Raw genomic sequence first — 19,982 nt, 5'->3', positions numbered from 1 at the left:
GTATCAACATGCACAACATATTTCCATATTTTTAATTTTTGTAAGTGAATAATCATATAAAACCAAAACCTCAAAGCATACGCCCAAATAAACAAGAAAAAAATCGTCTGCTTTCATCTGCATTCTGACTCCAATAGTTCTTTCTCTGGAAGTGGATAGCATTCTTTGTCATAAGTCCCTCAGAGCTGTCCTGAATTTCCAGCTCATCTTATAACTACATATCATTAGTCACAAGGGAGATCTATTGAGAGGATGGCTAGCTTTTAAAATTTGCAGACCTGGTGCTTAGCACACTGCTTGACACGTAGCAAATTGTTAAAAAATTCTATTTCATTCATCACTCTAACATTCCTCCTCCTGGAAAAATAATTCAAAACTCATACCTGGGCCATGGGTTGGTAGTATCATCTCCATATATAAAATAAAGGGAAATAAAGGACATATTCCCTAAGTGATTTTTGGTGCTATTTTCTCCCAAGTATTCTTTTAAAAATCCATTGGATTTTTGGTGTGGCACATATTGGGGATTTTAGCTCCTAGCTTTCTCCTCCATAAAATTGCAGTCTGATACTTCATTGTGGCATGTCGACTGTGGGTTCCTGAAAGTTATACTGGCTGAATACAGGTTCAGGTAGGTTCTATCAAACTAGGAAGATTTCAAGTATGGTTTTAGCATTAGTCCAAATATGCATTCTTCCCCCCACCAAGTTATATACATTAGTTTTTATTATTTTTAAAAAAGCAACAAATGCAACATTACACTATATTATGACAGTGAAAATGTTTTTCTGAGGTATATAACTTCTGAAAATGAGACTTTTTTCCACATACTGTCATGAAGGAAGCATGGAATTATTCTCATAAATATTTGCTAGCGATAGAAAAGTAATAAGCGCGGGGTCATGGTGTGTTGTACTGTTCTGGTTCAGCTTTTTTTTTTTTCCCTTCTATTATTTCATAGCAGACAGGTTTTGCAGAGTTGGTATGAAAGGTCCATATTGCTACCCCTTGGGTACAACTGAACTAAGACCTCACTGAAAAACAAATAAAGATATAGTCTGTGGCATAATGAAGACAGAATGAACAAGATTGAGGTGTTTCCTGTATTCAGCTTGACAAAATTTTGTCCCATTGCATTATAGCTATGGAGCAAACAAGTTGGCATCAATGGTAATATCTTTAAGTACATCATTAAGAGGCCAAAATGTCTTTTCATTTACCAGGAGCTTATCTGGTTTATCCAAAGTCTCTAGACCATCTATTACCTTTTCAAACACTGTGTACTTTGTGTCCAAATAAGGCTGCTTGCCATAAGTAATGAAGAACTGTGATCCATTGGTATCAGGGTCATGATTAGCTATGGTTGCAACTCCTCGAACACTGTACTTAAGGTAGTCACTGTATTCATCTTCAAATTTCCTGCCCCAGATGCTGTTGCCTCCTTTCCCAGAACCTGTTAGATCTCTTTCCTGTTGGAACCACGAAATGACTGATATTTCTGTGAAATATACTTCTCTAGTAGTAATTACTAGCACGAAGAACCAAGAAATTTTCACATGACTTGGGTGTTTGCTCAAATAAGACTTCTGTTTTAATAACACCAACATCTGTGTTTAGTGTCATAGACATCTTGCTTAGTAGGGAATTTCAGGCAGTCCAAAAGAAAGTCTATCGCTCCAGGTTTCCCAAATCTGCTTTCTGAGGACCATCTTGGCTAAGTAGATAGTAGATCTAGTAGGTAGATCCCTTAGTAATGAAATATTTAGTCATAAAAACCTATGAAACAAAAAATTGGGTTGCCACCTTCTGATTCTATAGCAAGAGGAAGAGTGATGGAAAAGAGGACAGAAGAAATTAAGAACTCTGCAGTTTTTAGAGCAACTCTAAATATCTAATACTATTAGGTTTTTATCCAATGACAGAATGGAAACTTCACTAAGGGAAATGAATGAAATCAATATTGAAATTCTTGCTCTAAATAAACCAGAGGATTAAAGGAAGTTGTGGCTATGTGGAAGACAACTCACATTGTTTTTTTCCCTGTGTACCAAAATTTTATCATCTTCTTTTTGTAGCACTCATGGTGAGAATTTTTAAAAATATCGTCATTAAAATAATTATATCTCAAAAAAAGGAGGGGGCAGGTTAGGTGACTCAGTGGATTGAGAGCCAGGTTCAGAGATGGGAGGTCCTGGATTCCAATTTGGCCTCAGGCACCTACTAGCTGTGTGGCCCTGGGCAAGTAACTTAACCCTTATTGCCTAGTCCTTACCACTCTTCTGTCTTGGAAATCAATACACAGTATTGATTCTAAGACGAAAGGTAAGGGTTTAAAAAAATAATAATTATATCTCATGCACTGACATCTATTGCTAAAGATAGAGGAAGAGAGTTAATGAAAAAAATTATGGAAAACTATGTAGACCTTTGTAAGGGGGGGTTGATTAGGAGATTTGGGAGTGTAGTTGGTAACCCACTAGAAGAGGTATAAGGGCCACGTCTCCTTCTCAGAAGTCTCAAGTCTCCTTACTGGGAGACAAAATGGGGTTTCTAGAGGTAAATGGGGGACTCCTGCTAATCTTGCCGGGTGTGGATATTTGAAGGGATGCTATCTCCACAAGGGGAAATGAGTGTAACCCCAATAAGATGTTCATGCCAGCCACGACAAACAGAAGCCTCCCCCTAATTTTCCAGCTGAAGGTCAGGCTGAAAAATGCGGATCAGTCTGCCTTCCTTCCTTAAACCCCTTTCACACTGCCTCCCACCAGTGTAACCCACGCAGATCTGACAAAAGAAACTAAAAGGTTTATTTAGGGAACAGGTAGTAAAGGAATAGGAAATGGGGTTCGCTGGGAAGAGGGTACCAGGTGATTCCCTAAGTCCCCTCTGTCCTTGACTATATAAGGTACCTACAGAAATACTCTGCGTTCCCCTATCACAGCTTCTCTGACCCAAATCCCCAGATAGTTTTCCTATAGCTAAGATTTTGCTATTAAAACTCCAAGGGAATATTGAGGGGCAAAGCCCAAGGCAAGATGGGGTCCAGGGTTTGGCTCCCCAACAGAAGTCCAAACCCCCTTCCCAACACTGCTGAATCTGTTGTTGTTTATTCCAGAGTGCTTCAGGAACCAATATGGATCAGGAGAAATAGTGAATCTTCTTTAGAAGTCTGAGGAAAGCCAAACAACCTCCTCTCACCAAGGCTAAACCCCCCCAAAGTTTCTTCAGTTGGCTCTTCCTTCCCAGAAGTCCTTGCTCCAGCCAACTGTCACTATATTATCTCTTCTGTGTTCTAACTCTCCAGGTTCCAACATAGATGGGCTTTTGCATTGCTTCTTACACCTTCCAAATTAAATTAATATATGCTTTACTTCTTCGTCATGTTAATTCAAAGGTGGGCAAAGGGGAAGATGGCAAAAAATATGTAAATAGGGCTCAAGAGTAAGAAATTAGAGGCGAAGACTTATAGACTTATTTTTTTCATAGATTTATAAGTCATAAATATTTCTTTGGGAAGAGAATAAAAAAGAAATGAACATGGAAAAACATTGAATAACCTCATGAAAAGTTCAATTCTTATGTTATGTGATAAGAAATTTTAGATCACTAATGTGGGAGTAATTTGCTCATTTTTCTAGTATTTTTTTCCTATTACCTTATCTATCTATTGAGGTTCTTCTCTGTTCCTAGTTTATATGGTATAGTGCTCCAAGCTGATAGAGTACTCTTTTTTGGTACTTGGGGTAGGATGCATGTGTCTGTTGAGGAGATAGCCTTGCTGGCTTGCTCTGGGGAGGTTTGCAGCTATTTTGTTCTACTATATTCAGCACCCTGTGCTACCACTTCTTCTGCTCTTTTGTGGGCTTGTCTGGTCCCTGCTTTGCTGCTTCCTTGCCTTGGCCAAGTGGCCTGGGCTAGCTAGATAGGACCCCTGACTCAAGCTTTACTGCCTTAGGCACTTTGATGCCACATGGGAGTAAGTAGGCTTTTGTAATTCCAGATCCTCTCTTTGCTCCCTTGTACCCCAGTGAGCTGAATTCCTCCATCTCTCCTTTGTTCTGAAGTAATTATTTTCTTTTGCTTGTGTATAGAGGGATGGGGGGTGGGATGGATGGGAGGGTGAAGGGAGCAAAGCACCCTTTACTCCACCATCTTAGCTTCCAGTATGTAACTTCAATAACTAAAAATATCTTTCACATTATCTGTAATAAATTATTATCTAAAATAATGATGGTGAAGCCACTAAATCGGAACTCTAGTGTCACAGTTTCCAGTGTTTTGTATGAAGAAGTAGAAGTAGTACTAAAGAAAAGTACAAGAAAAGGAGCTATGGTAGATCAATTATACACATCAAGAAGGTCCCTGCTAGAGATGAGATAATTTTGAGGGAGTTAAAATTTCAGTTTTTAAGATACTTGAAAAAGGTGAGGATAACAAACATTTGGAGAAAAAAAGACGTTAGTGAGAACAAAAAAGGAAAGGCATTTAAGAAAAAACAGTAATTCCTGGCCTGCATACTTATTTTCTCATCTCTACAAAAATCTTTGTGGGATTAACTTATTTTTTAAAAACATTTTTGATTAAGATAGAAAAAAGGAAAGATAGACTTTTGAAAATAATATTATTTTCAAACAACTGTAGTCACACAATTGACTAATAAATAAAATAACATCTCAAATGAGCTTTCATATTTGTTGAATATGAAAAAGGTGCTTGATTCAATAGAACAGAATGCTCCCTTTAAAGGTTCTTCTCTAGCAAGTATTTCCCAGATAAATGTCAAAATTGTACTTGATTCCCTGAAAGAACTTTGTTACATGACAATTTGATTATTCATATTAAGCAAGGTATAAAACAGGAAGGCATATACTTTTTCAGAGTATTTTTCACTGTCATGAAGGCTGCCTAGGTAGAAGAGATGACTATATATGGTGAATTCCTTCAAATGCTCCTGTTTTCACATGACTTGGCGAAGATTGTGCCAAACCCTGGAGTAATGTTTCAAGGCAGAAGAGTGGTAAGAGCTAAGCAATGTAGCTTATGTGACTTGCCCAGACAGCTAGGAAGTATTTGAAGTCAAATTTGAACCCAGGACCTCCCATCCTGCCATGGCTCTCAATCCACTGAGTGACTCAGTTGCCCTATTATCTTTAAGAGAAAAAGAATAAAATCTCAGGGAGTTTCTTTTTAACTATCATCCTGGAGAGGATTAGCTATCATAGTGAGTTAGATGAATTAACAAGGATTAAGAAAATTTCTTTCCTGAGAAACTCAGACTGGAAACATTTTGAGAGAACTGAATTTAACTTTTACCATGTGAATATTTGTGATGGAGAATATCATAGATTTAGAGCAGGAAGAGACCTTAACAGCCATTTTGCACAACTTTTTTTTTATAGATGAAGGATCAGAAAGGAAAACGACTTGTCCAATTTCACATAAGTCCCAAGTGTTAGAGCCAGGATTTGACCCAAGTCTTCCGGACTTAAAGTTCTTCACACTATTCAATATGTCATACTACCTCTTTAATCTAAAGAGAAACTCCTGAGGATCCTGAAAAAAAATCTTGAGAAGCTTTGACTGTCAGTCTTAAGAGAGCTAAATGATGAGATCATGATTCCAAAGTCTGTGAAGAGAGCATTGCATTTCTTAGTTAGAAGTAATTTATTATGATCTTTTCACTGATGATACCTTGTTGGGAAATCTAAATACATCTTTACATTATTTGCTATGTTATTAATTAATTATTTATTCCAGCAAAATTTATGTTAATTTGAGCCTATGAAACTAGGAAGTTTGGGAGAGGGGGCAGAAAAAGAAAGTAGAGAGAAAACTTGTGGAAAAAGAGATTTCTCTAATTTATTTATAAAATAGGGGAGGGGCTTAGGGAGAATTGATTAAGTGATGAGATTGTAACTTCTATAAATTTATAAGAAAATATCAATGAATATTCTGATTGCCTTAGTTTATAGTCTTATGAATAATCATATTTTTAAATTTCAAATGAATAAGGAAATGAACCAGGAGTAATTAGAGGAAGCAAATGCTGTTATGATTATCAATTAATGATGGATGCACAGCATATACCAACCTCCTAGTTTCCATAGGATACATGTGGGAGAACCATTTCTAAGCTTGTTGCAAAGAAAAAAAATATAAACAGCTGAACAAAGTAACAAATACATCAACCAGACCTAATGTTATAGGCAGAGTTTCACAACCACAATTCTCCCACACCTTGCAAAGAAAGGAAGGTGGTGTTATAACATATCTCTTATTTGGGGCTATTGATTATTATACTTTTATAGTATTCAGTTTCATTTCTTTGGTTATAATTGTAATTGTTCTTTTCATTTGCAATATTGTAGCCTATTGTCTATTGGTTTTGGGATTATGCTTATTTCTCTCTGTAGCAGTTCATATAGCTCTTTCAATGATTCTCTGCATTTATAATATTTACTATTTCATTCAGTTGTAGGAATGTAGGTAAGTGATAGAGTAAATTTCATGGATTAGTTTAAAGAGGAAAAGAAGAGAATTTGGATATAAGTCCTGGGAGAAGATTAAATGGAGCATTTAAATAAGAAAAATAAAATGACCCATTTTTGTAGTTGAGTTCTCATAGATAAATTTAATTAAATTCAAGTATTTATTAAGTGCTATTTATAATCACATAAACTTAGTGCTGGAAGATCTAAATTTAATTTAGCTTTTATTTTGTGGAGGACATAGATTTAGAATTAGAAGGGATCTTGGAAGTAAATAAGTTAAACTTCTTCATTTTACAGATGGGGAAACTGAAGCCAAGAGAGGCAAAATGTGTTGATCAGGGCAACATGACAATTAGGTATCTGAGGAAGGATTCAAACCCAGGCCCTCCTGACTCCAAATCTAAGGTACTGTCTACAATATCATATTACTTAAAGGCACCTCGAGATTCAAAGACAAAAAAGAAAAACAGACCTTACTTTCAAGGAGCTTGTTATGTTCAGTAGGTTCTGTTTTGATTAGAGTAAAGCAAATAAACATAATTATCCCTATGTTATTAACAGAGCAAATACAGTCGAATGAATACAAAACTCCATTGGTCTGTCCAACTCTGGAAAGTTGATTATGGAAGAGAGGGCATATTTCAGTTTCTTTCATGGACAGATCATTATTTCCTGTAACTGTCAGCAAAGTAATGTCAGGGCAAATGGAACATCTTCATGGAAGCAACAATTATTATTATAACAATAACAATAACTTAGATTTTTATAATATTTTAAGTTTTTCATAATACTTTCTTCATAATAACTGAGGTGAGAAAACTGATGTTTCATGAAAATAAGTTTCTTGGCTTACACTTTATAATTATTACCTCATTTGATCACAACAATCCTGGGAGGAAGGCATTTATTTTCCTTTTTCAGATGAGGAAACTGAGGCATTTAAGTGACTTGTCCAAGATCACAGAAATAGTTAAATGGAAAATGAGTATCAAAGAAAGGTATGAAGGTCCAAAGTGGAGCACTGCACAGAGAATGACAGAGAAGTTCTTTCCTATACCTAGCTAGGAAAAAAGTATCTTTTATACTAAAAAGCAAAATGTATAGCCATTGTTGGGAATTTAAGAAAAAAATTTAGATTTAAAAGTAACTATTATTTTGTAAAAACCTAAATATATATTTTTTATTTTTAGCAATTATTGTTCAGTTGTTTTTCCAGTTGTGTCTGACTCTTTGTGATCCCATTTAAGGTTTTCTTGGCAACGATATTGGAGCAATTTGCCATTTCTTTTTCTAGCATGTCTCCGTTTTACAGATGAAGAACTGAGGCGAACAGGATTAAGTGATTTGCCCAAGGTTATACAGCTAGTAAGTGTCTAAGACCAGATTTGAATACAGAAAGATGAGACTTCTTGATTCCAGGACTGATGCTCTATTCACTATGCCATCTGACTGCAGGATATCTAATTTTTTTTAGCAATATCCAAATGAGGAAAAACCTGTTTTTTTACGCCATATCAGGGAAACCCCAAAGTTAGAGGGTGCTTAAAAAAAAACCAATCTCTTCATGAATAAATATAGTTATTAAGATAAGAATCAGGTGGATGTTGGAAATGGTGACAGTGTGGTAGGTAGTATGATCCAATGGAAAGAGCCCTAGCTCTAGGGTTAGAAGCCCTGGGTTCTTATTCTACCTCTGTGCTTACTATTTATGTGACTTTAGACAAGTCATTTAACCTCCTTCAGTCACAATTTCCTCCTCTTTCAAATGAGTGAATTGGATTTAATAGCCTTTGAGGTCCCTTCCAGATCTTTTGATCTCTTGAATTCGAAAATTGGTCTTAGCAGTTGTCACATATGCCCAGTTGAAGTGATTGCTATAGAGTAAATCTGAGAAAGATAGGACAGGCTAGAAATGAGCACTGTGGCAAGATCAGCTCTATGGAGTTGGTGTGGAAGCTGCATGCAAGCCCATGTTTAGGGGACAATAGCAGGATTCCTCAGATTTTTTTCCTCAATGTGAATGCATTGGCATTGGATTCAAAGGCAAGAAAGAAAATGTTGTTTTTAAAAAATAGATTAAAAATAATAATAAAAGCAGCTAATATTTATATAACCATTTGATTTTTGGAAATGTAAGAATAAAGAGAGCCAAACACCACCAATGTTATGATAGAAGGGGGAGAGAGTCTATGAGGGTGAGACCCTCAGCTATCTCTCCCCTCCCACCAAATATGCACTGCTGAGACTTCGAGGGGGTGTCACCCCAAAATTGGGTGACCTGGATGGTTGTGCTGCCCCACAGGATTTGGGGGTGAGGCTTCCCTATAAGAGGAGGCATGGGGGACCCCAATCCAATTCTGAATGAGGACAGGGTTCACGCAAGCCTCTCCTGAGTTCAGTCATCTTCAAAGCAGGGGGTCTGGCTCCAAGATGGAGGCAGACAGACCAAGCTGTTATTCCCCTCCCCCTTGACTCTCAGGCACTCAGGAATGCTATCTGACTAATGAATGGCTTTTATTAATCACAATTCAGGGGTTAGAAAAAGGGGTGAAGGGCAGAGGGATTTTTGGGTGCCCTCTTCTCTATTTCTATGAGGTCTGTCACTTGGGTGGGAACCTTTGGGGTTCCTGTTCCCAAGCATCTCCTCTTGCCACTTCTCCTTCAATTTCTATTTCTATTTCTATCCCTTTCTATAATTTTAAGTTAGACTGGAAAGGGTCTCTCAGCAAGGATGGGTAATGGGGGAAGGAGCCTAAGAGATCGCTCCCAAAATGGAGTCCCCAAACACTTAGCTGACCCGATGGTTGAAGTCTTCATGGGTGAGAAGCTATGGGATGCCTTTGACCAGGGAATCAGGGTATTAATGTCTCAATAAAGATCCTCAGGAAGCCCTCAGGACTGGATTTGAGCTGAGATGTTCTCCTCTTCCCTCCTCAATCCTCCACCGGAAATTCCTTCTTCTCCTGTCCACCTCCTCACTCTTTCTAGTCCTCCTCCTTCTTCCTCTGGAGAATTCTCAGAATCCTCTCTGGTCCCAACTGTCACCAACTGTCACCAATGGCCTTTTTCTGGCTCTTTTTGTTCCATCCCCCATCGTTAGAGAAAGAACGTCTATTGCTTCAATGGCAGGCGTTTCTCTTTTTCTAACCCATATCCTTGGGTAATAAGCAAAGTTCTAAAGAATTTTAAGGCCAAAGAGAGTTGTGGAAAGTATCTTTGGGTTAAAAATACTAGAGCTGAAAGTCCCCTTCAGAATAACATTATTCTAGGCATTGCTGAAAGGGAGACTCTTTGTCTCAAAACAAATATCTAGACCCATCATTCTGGCTGGACTCTGGAGGAAAATGGTGCCAAGTTGGGAAAGTGGGTTGGAGTATTAATAATTGTACTACTCTAAATAAAAGAAGTGACTCAGGCTTCTGGGTGAAGATGGTGGCAGAGTAGAAGCAGCGTGCTTAACCTCTCCTAACCCACACATATAGGACTCCTCAAGAGAACATAAAAAACCAAATCCAAACAAAAGAAGTGACCCCAAAACAGGGAACAGCATTGAAGGTACATGGGATCTGGGCATTTCCATCTATAAGGGGATGAAATAGCTCTCACTAAAACGTGAGCTGAGCACCACTCCCCCCTACATTGCCAAAGCCAGTGCACAAGAGTTGGAGCAAGTTTGGGGCATTCATTAAGTTCTTGGCAGCCACCTGGGATCACCAGGGTCTGCTCCTGAGAGTAGCAAGACTTAAGACCCCAAGTGGCTAAAGAAGGTGGACTTTGAACGTAGACCTTGAGCAGAGGTGTGGACATTGAGTGCAGGCATGGATGCTTGAGCGCAGGCACGGACCTTGGGTGGGGACCCAGTGAGGAGGAGTGCATGACTGTGGAATCAACACCCTGAGACTGTTAAAGGAGCTTTCAACAGAGGAGCAAGCGAGGGGACCTCCAGAAGGCTTGACCCTGAGAACAGCTAGACTTGAGACTTCAGGAGCCTAAAGAGTGCATGCAGACCAACCCTGGGCATGAGGATAAAGCTGAGAGGGCACACAGCATTGTGAATCAGGTGAAAACTGCTCCACAGCTTGATAGGCAGAGAGCCTGTCTCCCTCACCCAGACTTTTGACTGAGAAAGAAATAATAATAATGGCAAGTCTTCCACAAGAATCTCGAAAGAGAAAGATCAAGAAGAAATCTTTAACACTCAACAACTTTTACACAGAAAAAATCCAGATAAGAGGGCAAACAGCACAGGAGAACAAAGAAATAATCACATCCAAACCTTCCCAAAAAATGAAAATTGGTCACAAGCTCTTGAAGAGTTCAAATCTGAGATCATGAGAAATATGGAAAAGATTTGGCAAGAGAGTGGGAAATAGCTCAAAAGGAAATTAATAGATTAAAACACAGAAACTCCCAATTGGAGAAAGATGCCCCAAAATAAAACAAAATGATAAGCAAATTGAAGGAAACCATGAAAAACAGAATAGACTAAATCAAAAAGGAAAATCAAAAGGCTATAGCAGAAAACCAGTCTCTAAAGACCAGAATTGGGCAAGTAGAAGCCAATGATCTCTTAAGACAGCAAGAACAAAAAAGCAAAGTCAAAAGACTGATAATATAGAAGGAAACATGAAATATCTTACTGAGAAATTGACAGATCAAGAAAACAGGTCTAGAAGAGACAATTGCAAATCATTGGTCTTCCTGAAAAAGCAGAAATTAATAGAAATTTGGACTCCAGTCTATAAGAAATTATCCAAGTAAACTTCCCTGATGTTCTTCAACAAGAGGATAAAATAGACATTGAAAGGATCCATAGATCACCCTCTACACTAGACCCTGAAAAGACAACCCCCAGGAATATAATAATAGCCAAATTCAAGAGCTTCCAAGTAAAAGAAAAATTTTTACAATAAGCCAGAAAGAGACAATTCAGATATCAAGGAGCACCAATCAGGATCACACAGAATCTGGAAGCCTCCACACTACAAGACCTCAAGGCTTGGAATATGATATTCAGAAAGGCAAGAGAACTGGGTCTACAACCAAGGATCACCTACCCATCAAAATTGACTATATACTTCCAGGGGAAAGTATGGGCGTTCAACAAGATAGAAGATTTCCAAGTATTTGCACAGGAAAGACCAGGACTAAATGGAAAGTTTGGTATCCAACCACAAAAACCAAGAGAAACATGAAAAGGTAAATAAGAAACAGAGGGGAAAGAAAGAAAAATCTTATTTTTAAAAGCGCCTCTTTAAGGGCTTCAATAAGATCAAATTATTTGTATTCCTATACAGAGAAATGTTATGTTTAATTTTCAAAAACTGTATTCACTATTATAGTATTTAGAATAATTATTCATAGAGAGAGGTTGGAGTACTAAATGGTCTAAGATGATATGGGGGAAAAAAGAGGGGAGTGAATAGTAGATGGCACCAAGAGAAACTTGAATCGATAAGAAAAATAGAATATTCTATACACACAAAGAGGGCATAGGAAGGGGAGGGGATGAATACTATTATAAGAAGGAGAGGAACAGAGCAATAAGAGGTAATATTTAAACCTTACTCTCAGTGGAATTAACCCTAAGAGGGAAGAGTAGCTACATCTATTGGCATATAGAATTCTATCTAACCCTACTGAGAAAGTCAGAAGGGATAAACCAGGGGAGCAGTGGAGTGGGGAGGTCAAAAAAGGGAGGGGAGGAGAGGGGGGAGGGAATTCATTAGGCCTTAAAAATAAAAAGAAGGGAATAATAAGGGAGGGGGTGGAAAGGGAAGTAAATCAAAGGAGCGGACAAGGGGGACTAGTTAAAACAAACCACTGGTTTAAAAGGAAATAGCCTAAGAAGAAGGGGTAGAACTAGGAGAGGATACTAAAATGTTGGATAATACACAAGTGATAATTATAACTCTGAATGTGAATGGGATGGACTTGCCCATAAAACAAAAGCAATTAGCAGAGTGGATTAGAAACCAAAATGTTGTCTATAAGAAACACTTATGAAGTGGGTGGACATACACAGGTTTAAGGTCAATGGCTGGAGCAAAATCTTTTGGGCTTCAACTGAGAAAAAGAAGGCAGAAGTGGTAATCATGATTTTTGACAAAGCCAAAGTAAAAATAGATCTGATTAAAAGAGACAGGGAAGGTAATTACCTTTTAATAAAAGGCAGTATAGACAATGAGGAAATAACAGTACTCAACATGTATGCACCAAATTGTATAGCATCCAAATTCGTAAAGGAGAAACTGGCAGAGCTCAAGAAGGAAATACATAGTAAAACTATACTAGTGGGAGACCTGAAACTTCCTCTATCAGATCTAGATAAATCAAACCAAAAAATAAATAAGAAAGAGATAAGAGAGGTGAATGGAATCCTAGAAAAATTAGATTTAATAGATATGTGGAGAAAAATAAATAGGGACAAAAAGGAACACACCTTCTTTTCAGCTGCACATAGTACATTCACAAAGATTGACCATGTAATAGGGCATAGAAATACTGCAAACAAATGCAAAAGAGCAGAAATAATAAATGTAACCTTCTCAGATCATAATGCAGTAAAATTAATAATTAGTAAGGGCACATGGACAGGCAAATAAAAAACTAATAGGAAATTAAATAATATGATTCTCCAAAACCAGTTAGTTAAAGAAGAAATCATAGAAACAATCAACAATTTCATTGAAGAGAATGACAATGATGAGACATCCTACCAAACTCTGTGGGATGCAGCTAAGGCAGTACTTAGTGGGGGGGTGGTGGAAATTTTTATCCTTGAGTGCATGTATTAACATATTATAGAGGGCAAAGATCAATGAACTGGGCATGCAAATAAAAATCCTAGAAAGGGAACAAATTAAAAATCCCCAGTTAAAGACCAAATTAGAGATTATTAAAATTAAAGGAGAAATCAATGAAATTGAAAGCAAAAGAACTATTGAATTAATAAATAAGACTAGAAGCTGGTACTTTGAAAAACCAAATAAAATTGACAAAGTACTGGTCAATCTAATCAAAAAAAGGAAAGAGGAAAGCCAAATCATCAGTATCAAAGATGAAAAGGGAGACTTACCTCTAATGAAGAGGAAATCAAAGGAATTATTAAAAACTATTTGCCCAATTATATGGCAATAAATATAGCAATCTAGGTGATATGGATGAATATTTACAAAAATATAAATTGCCTAGATTAATAGTAGAAGAAATAGAATACTTGAATAATCCCATATCAGAAAAAGAAATTGAACGAGCCATCAAAGAACTCCCTAGGAAAAAATCCTCAGGACAAGATGAATTCACAAGTGAATTCTATCAAACCTTCAGAGAACAACTAATTCCAATACTATACAAACTATTTGATATAATAAGCAAAGAAGAAGTTCTGCCAAATTCCTTTAATGATACAAATATGGTACTGATCCCAAAGCCAGGTAGATCAAAAACAGAGAAAGAAAACTACAGATCAATCTCCTTAATGAACATAGATGCAAAAATCTTAAACAGAATGCTACCAAAAAGACTCCAGCAAGTGATCACTCGGGTTATTCATTATGATCAGGTGGGATTTATACCAGGAATACAAGGTTGGTTCAACATAAGGAAAGCCATTCACATAATTGACCATATCAACAAGCAAACCAACAAAAACCACATGATTATCTCAACAGATGCTGAAAAAGCCTTTGATAAATTACAACTTCCATTCCTATTGAAAACACTAGAAAGTATAGGAATAGAAGGGCCTTTCCTAAAAATAATAAACAGTATATACCTAAAACCATCAACAAGTATCATATGCAATGGGGATAAATTAGAAGCTTTCCCAATAAGATCAGGTGTGAAACAAGGATGCCCATTATCACCTCTATTATTTAACATTGTACTAGAAACACTAGCAGTAGCAATTAGAGAAGAAAAAGAAAAAAGGTTTTAAAATAGGCAATGAGGAGACTAAGCTATCACTCTTTGCAGATGATATGATGGTCTACTTAAAAAATCCTAGAGAATCAATTAAAAAGCTAGTAGAAATAGTCAACAACTTTAGCAAAGTTGCAGGATACAAAATAAATGCACATACACCATTTCTATATATTTCCAACACATCACAGCAGCAAGAGGTAGAAAGAGAAACACCATTTAAAATCACGCTAGACAATATAAAATACTTAAGAATCTATCTACCAAAACAAACACAGGAATTATATGAACACAACTACAAAACACTTTCCAAACAATTAAAACTAGATCTAAACAATTGGAAAAACATTGATTGTTCATGGGTAGGATGAGCTAACATAATAAAAATATCCATTCTACCCAAATTAATTTACCTTTTTAGTGCCATACCTATCAAGATATGAAAAAAAACTTTTTATTGAATCAGAAAAAAAAAAACTATAACAAGTTCATTTGGAAGAACAAAAGACCAAGACTATCAAGGGAAATAATGAAAAAAAATGTGAAGGAAGGTGGCCTAGTAGTACCAGATATTAAACTATATAGTTTAATATATATATATTAAACTATAAAGCAGCAGTCATCAAAACAATATGGTACTGGCTAAGAGACGAAAGGGAGGATCAGTGGAATAGACTTGAGGTAAGTGACATCAGTAAGACAGTGATGATAAACCCAAAGAGCCCAACTTTTGAAACAAAAATACACTGTTCAACAAAACTTTTGGGAAAATTGGAAAATAATATGAGAGAGATTAGGTTTAGATCAATATCTTACACTCTACACCAAGATAAATTCAGAATGGGTGAATGACTTGAATATAAAGAAGGAAACTATAAGTAAATTAAGTGAACATAGAATAGTATACTTGTCATATCTATGGGAAAGGAAAGATTTTAAAACCAAAAAAGAGTTAGAAAAAATTACAAAATGTAAAATAAATAATTTTGATTATATTAAATTTAAAAATTTCTGTACAAACAAAAACAATGCAACCAAAATCAGAAGGGAAACAACAAACTGGGAAAAAATCTTTATAACAAAAAACTATGACAGAAGTCTAATTACTCAAATATACAAGGAGCTAAATCAATTTTATAAAAAATCAAGCCATTCCCCAACTGATAAATGGGCAAGGGACATGAATAGGCAATTTTCAGATAAAGAAATCAAAACTATCAATAAGCACATGAGAAAGTATTGTAAATCTCTAATAATTAGAGAAATGCAAATCAAAACAACCCTGAGGCATCACCTCACACCCAGCAGTCTGGCTAAAATGATAGCAAAGTAATAGAGAGTAATAAATGTTGGAGGGGATGTGGCAAAATTGGGACATTAATGCATTGCTGGTGGAGTTGTGAACTGATCCAGCCATTCTGGATGGCAATTTGGGACTATGCCCAAAGATCTCTAAAAGACTACCTGCCCTTCAAGCCAGCCATAGCATTGCTGGGTTTGTACCCCAAACAGATAATAAAGAAAAAGGCTCGGACACAAGTATTTATAGCCATGCTTTTTGTGGTGGCAAAAAACTGGAAAATGAGGGTATCCCCTTCAACTGGGGAATGGTTGAAGAAATTGTGGTATATGCTGGTGATGGAATACTATTGTGCTCAAAGGAATAATAAACTGGATGAATTCCATGCAAACTGGAAAGACCTCCAGGAATTGATGCAGAGTGAAAGGAGCAGAACCAGGAGAACATTGTACATAGAGACTGATACACTGTGGTAAAATCTAATGTAATGGACTTCTGTACTAGCAGCAATGCAATGACCCAGGACAATTCTGAGGGACTTATGGAAAAGAATTCTACCCACATTCAGAGGAAGAACTACAGGAGTGGAAACATAGAGGAAAAACAACTGCTTGAACACATGGGTTGATGTGGACCTGATTGGGGATGTAGACCTGAAACGACCACACCAATCCAACTATCAATAATATGTAAATAAGTCTTGATTGATGACACATGTTAAAACCAGTGGAAATGTTTGTTTGTTATGGAGGGGTGAAGGGGGGCTTGAAGGGGAAAGTAAAAACATGAATCAGGTAGCCATGGAAATTTTTTTCTAAAAAAATATAATATTGAAATCTAAAAAAAAAAAAAGTGACTCAGGAGTGGGAACTGAGTACTTCAGAGCCTACATACGGCACAGGAAGGGAAATATAGTAGCTTTGGAGAAATGGAAACATAATTGTTTCTATTTCTGAGTTCTTTTGCTGTGGGGGTCTTGGCTAAGTAAAAGAAAGTTAAATTACACCAAGAAATATTATTATGTATGGCCACAATCAACGGAGAAATAAAGCAGAAAAATTAGTTTCAGCACGTGCTTCTAGGAAAGTTGGAATGATGGGAGGAGGAGAAATAGTCTATTTAAGAAATTCCAGACTGCTAGCCTTTGCCAATCTGATGGCATGTTGACAAGACATTGCAAAATATTAAGACAAACTACAGGAGGGAGGATTATATTATTGGGAAGTGAAACAAAGCACTGAAAATCCACAGCAACATGTCTATTAGTGAAGAGGATGTGTCCCAACAATGTACTTGATTGTCTTTAAACTCATCACTGGAAGCAGAAATAATAAAGCATAGGTAGGGCTGAATCTTGGGACATCAGAAAAAGGAGATGAGAGTACAAAATACTGTTAAATATAATGTTGAAAACATAACATATTCATTTTGAAACTGACTGAAATGGAAGAGTAGAAGTTAGATAAGGAAGTCAGAATTGTGCTAGAGCCATACCTATGCTTGAAGAGAGAAGGGAAAAGGTGACAGGGGATTAGTGAGGAAGGGGATTTCCAAGAAGATCAATATTAGGACAGGGAAGACCTGTCTTAGAAGAAGCTTGATGATGCCCCATGATTCTATGCCCCTACAAGACCCCCAGGTTCACCCATTTGACTTCTCCTCAGGCCAGACATTCTTCTTTGGTACTGATTGCCTCCTCTCCAGTTAGTATTTAAGTGCCTGGGACTGTGCTTTACCCTTTACAATTATTTCATTTGATCCTCACAATGGCCTGGGAAGATAGGTGCTGTTATCCTTATTTTACAGATGAGGAAAACTGAGGCAAATAGAAGTAGTGATTTACCCAGGGTCAACAACTAATATCTGAAGCCACATTTAAACTCGGGTCTATCTTCATTTAAAATTTTGTGCTCTATCTGATGTGCTCTCTTTGAGCAAAATGATTTCAAAGGGTTCTTTCCCCTAGTTTATTTTTAGATTTTTTTCTTTTTCTATTCAACAAAAAACCTCTAACCCCAATATATTCTTCTTTCCTTTCCTTTCCATTTCTCTTTTTAAGATTTTCAAGACATGGCAGAACCACTCCCATGCAGTTAGTTATGTTACTTCTAGGACCCCTAATGATCATAAGATTCAGAAGAGAAGTCACAAAAATCTGTGATGAGAAACTGAGGCACAAACTGTCTGAGCTTAATCTATTCATGGGCAAAGCTAGCAGTGACCAATAATTTTTTTAGCAGTGCCTAATAATAAAGGTCAATAGTCCCTCAGTAACCAAAAGACCCCTAATACATTTAAAGGAGCTCTTTTATACAGTTTAGTGGTTATATAAGTTCAGAGTTGCCAACCAAACTAAGATTGCGATTGGTTCTTAATTGTATCTGACCATCTGACAAAAAGCCTTCATCCATCACATTAACTGGAAGACCCAAATATGGCCAACATGCTTTTGGAAGAACTCATGATAGCAAACTCCATAGTACCTTCCCAGATTTATGGAAGGGGCACAGATGTAATCATCTTCCTGTAACATTTTCTATAAGACTCCTTATCAACCACTCCCTGTACGAAAACACCTTGTAATCAGGTTAAATCATCTTTCATTGATCTTTTTGAACTGGTATGCTTATTTTGATTGCTTATTGAGTGTTGGGCAATAGATCTGTGCAATAATACTCTAATGTTTGATTACAATGGTTAATATTATGATTAACAAAACTCTTAAGTACAAATCAATAATCAATGCGTAACCATAATCAAACTTGCAGACACATGTATCATCTCTCCATTTTAGAATGGAATCCATTTTCCTTTAGTGCTTTATGATTGTTCCTTTATTGGTTTCTCTTGAATCTTGTTTGTACTTTGTTTTTATGAAGCTCTGGTCTTTTTTTTTTTTTTTTTTAACTAAGAATGCTTGGAAGTCCTTTAAAATTCATATTCTCCCCTGTAATATAATACTCAGTTTTTCTGGGTAAGTTATTATTTTTGTAAACCTCCTGGAATATTGCATTCCAAGCTCTCTGCTTTATTATAGGGGTGATTGTTAAATTGTATATGACTTGACTGTGGCTACTTGGTACTTAAATTGTTTGTATGATTTTTTTTTCCACCTGCAAGTTCTGGATTTTGGCTATAATATTCCTGAGAGTTTTCATTTTGGAGTTTCAGAAAATGACCAGTGGATTCTTTTAATTTCTACTTTACCTTTTGGTACTAAGACACCTGAAAAGTTTTCTTTAAGATTTCTTTATATGTGATGTCTAGGCTTTTTTCCCACGTGACATTCAGATAAGCCAGTGCTCCTAAAATTATTTCTCTTCTATATTTCTAGGTTGTTGTTGTTTTTTTTTTGCTATAAGATACATTATATTTTTAATTTCTATTTCTTCCACTTCTCTTTTATTATTTGATGTAATTTTAATTTATTAGTATTTTTTTGTTCCATAGAATTATTAGCTTTTAATTGTTTGTTTCTAATTTTCAGAGAATTTGGTGTTTGGAAAAGGTTTTGTACCTCTTGTGCCAAGCTGTTATTGCTTTTTCCAATTCTTTCTTCTAAAACTCTCATTTCTTTTCCATTTTCTTCTCTAGCATTCTCATTTTATCCCCAAACTCTTCTTTAGAAAAACATTTTTGGGGGCAGCTGGGTGTCTCAGTGGATTGAGAATGAGGCCCAGAGATGGGAGGTCCTGGGTTCAAATCTGGCGTCAGACATTTCCTAGCTATGTAACTTTGGGCAAGTCACTTAACCCCTAATGCCTAGCCCTTACTGCTCTAAGGTGGAAGGTAGGGATTAAAAAAAAAACCCAAACCATTCTTGCTTAATCTCCTGGAAGAATTCTAGTTGAACTTGTGGTTAAGCAGTATTTTCCTTTGAAAGTTTGCTTGTAGATATTTTGGTGTCATTCTCTTCTTCTGGGTTTATCATCATAAAAATGTATTAAAGTAGAATTGTTTTGCCTTTACTCATTTATCCGGCCCATTTCATGTGTTTTTGGAGACAATTTTGGAATAAATATTGTTTGGTTCTGACCTGATGGGCTCCTCTTTAAGCAGTGTTGCTTTATCAACTGAAGAGTAGATTGCGAGAATTTATATGCTATTCCCCGACTCCTCTTTCTATTTGTCTCTTTTTAAGGAGATTGGGCAGCTTCTTAATTAACTCCATGGATCCCTTCCACTCTCCTGTCCTGTTCACAGCTGATACAAACCCAAATTCTAGAGATCTGCAGTTCAGTAATGATGACAGGAGCATCTGGCCCACA

General features: G+C 36.6%; 1 pseudogene; it reads right to left on the bottom strand.

The window, feature by feature from the left end:
* Positions 1-1,142: 1,142 nt before the first annotated feature.
* On the bottom strand, positions 1,143-1,629 carry LOC123231765 (annotated as a pseudogene).
* Positions 1,630-19,982: the final 18,353 nt, after the last annotated feature.

Source organism: Gracilinanus agilis, chromosome 1, assembly GCF_016433145.1.
Source record: "Gracilinanus agilis isolate LMUSP501 chromosome 1, AgileGrace, whole genome shotgun sequence".
NCBI classification, from domain to species: domain Eukaryota; kingdom Metazoa; phylum Chordata; class Mammalia; order Didelphimorphia; family Didelphidae; genus Gracilinanus; species Gracilinanus agilis.
The sequence above is the reverse complement of the archived record's forward strand: the minus strand, read 5'-3'. Positions and strand labels throughout refer to the sequence as shown.